This window comes from Bison bison, unplaced genomic scaffold, assembly GCF_000754665.1.
Source record: "Bison bison bison isolate TAMUID 2011002044 unplaced genomic scaffold, Bison_UMD1.0 scf7180017864503, whole genome shotgun sequence".
Lineage (NCBI taxonomy): Eukaryota > Metazoa > Chordata > Mammalia > Artiodactyla > Bovidae > Bison > Bison bison.
The window spans coordinates 506,573-511,614 of record NW_011495061.1 but is presented as its reverse complement, the minus strand read 5'-3'; the positions used below and the strand labels follow the sequence as shown (position 1 = coordinate 511,614).

The 5,042-nt window shown below is 41.1% G+C and overlaps 1 protein-coding gene across 1 annotated transcript in view; it reads right to left on the bottom strand.

Moving 5' to 3' along the window:
- VIPR2 (vasoactive intestinal peptide receptor 2) overlaps positions 1–5,042 on the bottom strand; it is a 112,940-nt gene that overhangs the window by 13,135 nt on the left and 94,763 nt on the right. The window lies entirely within an intron of this gene.

Genomic DNA, 5,042 nt, shown 5'->3' with positions numbered 1-5,042 from the left:
GTGGGGGGGCGGGGTCGAGGAGGGCGAAGGGGAGGATGGGGTGGGGGAATGGGAGTCATGGGAAGAGGGAGGAGATGGACAGTTAAACACTTCGACAGATGCCTGTGTGGCTTTAATCTTAAAGCTTCTTTTTTATGGAAGTGAACAATGTTGAAGACTCTTGAGAGTCCCTTGGACTGCAAGAAGATCCAACCAGTCCATCCTAAAGGAAATCAGTCTTGGGTGTTCACTGGAAGGACTGATGTTGAAGCTCCAATCCTTTGGCCACCTGATACAAAGAACTGACTCAGAAAAGACCCTGATGCTGGGAAGGATTGAAAGCGGGAGGAGAAGGGGACCACAGAGGATGAGGTGGTTGGATGGCATCACCGACGCAATAGACATGAGTTTGGGTAGACTCCAGCAGTTGGTGATGGACAGGGAGGCCTGGCGTGCTGCAATTCATGGGGTTGCAAAGAGTCAGACACGACTGAGCGACTGAACTGAACTGAACTGAACAATTTAAGTATTCCTTGTGTATTTAAGATGGTTTCTGCTTTGCATTATGGTACACATTTTTGGGTATCAATATTGCCCTTTATTTCTGACTTTGCGCCTTAGAGCAGAGTCCTAGAAACAGGGCTTTGGGATAAATGTGGACAGCACAGCCACGGCGCATCTGAGCCTGCAGAAGCATGCCCCACTTCACAGATGTGAACACCATGTGTCTCTGCAGCAAACTTCCTGCAAGACCACCTCAAAGGACCTGTCTTTGAACAACTTTATGTGGTATTTGCTTCTCTAAAACATGTTAAGAACATTTTGTTTATAATCATTTTACAACACTTAAATTCTGCTTTGGAGAAGACTTAATTAGATATTTGATTTAACTCTGACTTTTAATTGTTTGGAGACAAGCTGTTCCACACAAATGAACTTCCAAGATCATTAAAACATTAACTCCTTAAGTTGAAGTAGAGTTTACAAATTTGAAGGATATTAAAAAATATATTCTAAGCAGACTTCCACCTGTGGCTCCAAAGAGAAACTTATCTGACCTCTCTCCCATGTCATCCGTGATTTAAAAAGTTGTCTACAGAGCTCTGGAGGGCAGCTGAGGCGGCTGGGATCTAAAGGGCTGGGGCCCTGGTGAGGAGGGAGCATCAGGCACTGCAGCCTCCTCTCATCTCCTGGCTGAGGGTTAACCCAGGTTTTAGGGCACAGCGCTGATTACAGAGCGGAGGCCCAGAGCTTGTAACAGCGTCACCAGATGGAACGGACGACAAAAGACGTTAAGGGCTTTCAAGGCAACAGAGTGGAAAAAAGGAAGCCACAGGGAGCCTTAAATTCTGCAGGCAGTTACCTAAGAGATTTTCCTTCTCTTTTTTCCCATTTCCCAAGGTGTTCATTTGTTGGATGAGTAGAAGGATTCCTAGGTTTTCATCTGAAACCCCTAAAGGGCTGTGACTTAGGAATAATGACAAACCAGCCTTCAGAGAGCCTAAAATGCGGCCTTAGATTGACTCAGTCCCTGCCTGGCTCAGGCTTGTCTGCCCATCTTGCTAGAAAGAGTAAATCCTCTCTATGGTATGATACCATCTAAAGCCTCTATGATTTAATTATATGTAACTTCAATAATCAATTAATAAATATGCCAGAAATAGTACCAAATGATCAAATGCAGTTAAAAATGGAAAAACAAAAATAGAATAGACAGAGATCCAGATACTGGTATTTTAAGACATGACTATAAAATGGCTCTGATTAATATATCCAAGAAAATTAGAGGATGGTGCGCTAATAAATATTTCCCTTTACTTCTGACTTAGTGCCGAAGAATTGATCTTTTGAACTGTGGTGCTGGAGAAGACTCTTGAGAGTCCCTTGCACTGCAAGATCAAACCAGTCCATCCTAAAGGAAATCAGTCCTGAATATTCATTGGAAGGACAGATGCTGCACCTGAAGCTCCAATACTCTGGCTCCTGATGGGAAGAGCTGACTCACTGGAAAAGACCCTGATGCTGGGAAAGATTGAAGGCGGCAGGAGAAGGGGATGACAGAGGATGAGATGGCTGGATGGCATCACCGACTCGATGGACATGAGTTTGAGCAAGCTCCAGAAGTTGGTGAGGGACAGGGAAGCCCTGTGTGCTGCAGCCCATGCGGTCACAAAGAGTCCGACACAACTGAGTGACTGAACTGATACTGGCTAGAGGATGGAATTAATTGTAAAAATCAAATGGAAAATTGAAAATTTTAAAAAACCCATGAAATTAAGAATTAAATAGCTGGGTTTAAATATTAGATTAGACACAGTAAAATAGAGTATTATTATAAGTTGGAAAACAGATTGGTAGACTGTGTCTAAAGTCCTGCATGCATGTGCACTTAATCGTGTCTGACTCTTTGCAACCCATGGACTGCAGCCTGCCACACTCCTCTGTCGATGGGATTTTCCAGGCAGGAATACTGAGCAGGTTGCCATTTCCTCCGCCAAGGGATCTTTCCAACCCAGGCATCAAATCTGTGTCTCTTGTGTCTCCTGCACTGACAGGATTCTTTACCACTGAGCCAGCTGGGAAGCCCATGTCTAAGGTAGAGAGAAACGAATTAATGGAACATAGAAAGAAATAAGAGGAAGTATACAGGAAATGTTGAAAATATTTATCATGTGAAAATGGTGTTTCAGAAAGAAAGGAGAGAGAGAATAAGGTAGAGGAAATATTTGAAGAGCTGCTGGCCAAGAATTTTTGAAACTGATAAAATATAATAACAGATTAAAGGAATTCCACTAACCCCAAGAAGGAGGATTACACAGAAAACCACACTAAAGCCCATGACAGCGAAAGTGCTAAAAACCAAAGACAAAGAAAAAAATCTTCAAAGGACCCAGAGAAAAAGACTCATCCTTCAGCAGCATTATGGTGAGACTGGAAGCTGACTTTTTCAAAAGAAATAACGATGTATATCTTCAAAGTGATGAAAAAGAGTAACTGCCAACAAAGAATTCGGTCCTCTCAAAAATATCCTCAAAAGTGAAGGCAAAATTAAGATGATTTCAGGCAATCAATAGCCATGAGAATTCATTGCTAGGAGGCCTGGTCTCTTAAAAGGAGATCTTCAGGGAGGAAGTTGACCCAGATGGAAACGTGAAGATGCAGGAAGGAAAGACAGACAGATGGGCAATTCTAAACAAATACTGAGTTTGAAAATAACAAAAATAGTGATCACGCATGTGGCATTTAAAATATGTGCACAATTAGAATACATGACAATGACGCAGAAGTCATGAGGCTGAAGGGAAGGCTTGAGTTACCTGGAAGAGATGGAAATAGTAACTGGAGGTTAATGCCTGTGAGACACGGATGCACTTTGTTAACATGAGGTGGAAACCAGAGGAAGAAGCACTGAATATACGACTAACGATCCAAAAGGGAAACGCTGGAATAATAAAAACACTTGACAACTTAAAAACAAACACGAATAGAGTGCAGGGGCCACAGAACAGCTGAGACAATAGCGAAGAGATGGAGGCAGACTGAAAGTGCAGCTTGCCAGCAAGCAGTCGGAACGTGAGCGGAAGACACTGTGTGCATGACTAAAAACAGACTGGAAGTAAAGAACAAATCTCAATTAAGTGGAGCTTACAGAACACGCAAATGTAAAATAGGGATGAATCTTGCAGATATCAAAGAAAAGAAGGCAGACATAGCTACACTAATGTAGACTTATTTTTAAGGCAAGGCGCGTTACTAAACACGGACAGCTTACAGGAAGACAAAACATGAAACGGGGGTGCCCCTAACAACATAACCTTGAAGTGTGTAAAGCAAACAGTGAAATAAATAAATGGAGATATAGTTAAGTCCACAATTATAGCTGGAGATTTTAATACACGTCTCTCAGTGACTATAGAACACGTGAAAGTGTTAGCTGTCCAGTCGTGTCTGCACTCTGTGACTCCACGGACCATAGCCGCCGGGGAAGTAGTTAAGCGAAACAGTAAAATTTAGAATATTTAAATAACATGATTGATAAATGATGGAAATGATATATGTAGCACACAAACCAGTAACTGTAGGATTTGCACTGTCTTAAAATGAAAATGAAACTTTGACTAAAAAAGACCAGATTCTGAGTCACAAATCAAATCTTAACAAATTTCAGAGGATTTAATTCATGTGGTATGGTCTCTGATTACCACAAGTTAAGCCAGAAATCATTAGCAAGCTGAATAGAAAACTAATAACAGATTGGAAATTAAACTATAAAATTTTATAGTTAAAAGATAATCAAAAGAAGAGCTTAGAAAAACTATGACTAAATGATAATGAAAAACACATCTTTAAACTTGAAAGATGGGAATGAAGCAGATCTGAGAGGGAAATTTGTAGATATAAATAAAAGCAGTTTAAACAAAGGAAGGCTGAACATCTAACTTAACAAGCTAGAAAAAGAACACCAAATCGAAACCAGAGAACACAAAAGGAAGGAAGTAATGAAGATAAGAGGGCATGTCAGTAAGTTAATAAATAAGCATACAAGAGAAAAAAGTCAAAAGCTGGTTCTTGGAAAACACTGATAAAACTGATAAAACTTTATACAGTATGATTCATCAAGATACAAAGAAGGAAAATAACAACGACCAATGTTGTTCAGTGTCTGACTCTCTGCAACTCCATGAACTGCAGAACACCAGGCTTCCCTGTTCTTCACAATCTCCTGGAGTTTGCTCAAACTCATGCCATCCAACCATCTCATCCTCTTCACCTCTTCTCCTCCTGCCTTCAATCTTTCTGAGCATCAGGGTGTTTAGTCAGCTGTTCTCATCAAGTGGTCAAAGTATTGGAGCATCAGCTTCAGCATCAGTCCTTCAAAAGAATATTCAGTGTTATTTCCTTTAGGATTGACTGGTTTGATCTCCGTGCAGTCCAAGGGACTCTCAAGAATCTTCTCTGACACCACAGCTCAAAAGCATCAATTCTTTGGTGCTCAGCTTTCCTTATAGTCCAACTCTCACATCCATATATGACTACTGGAAAAACCATAGCTTTGACTATAC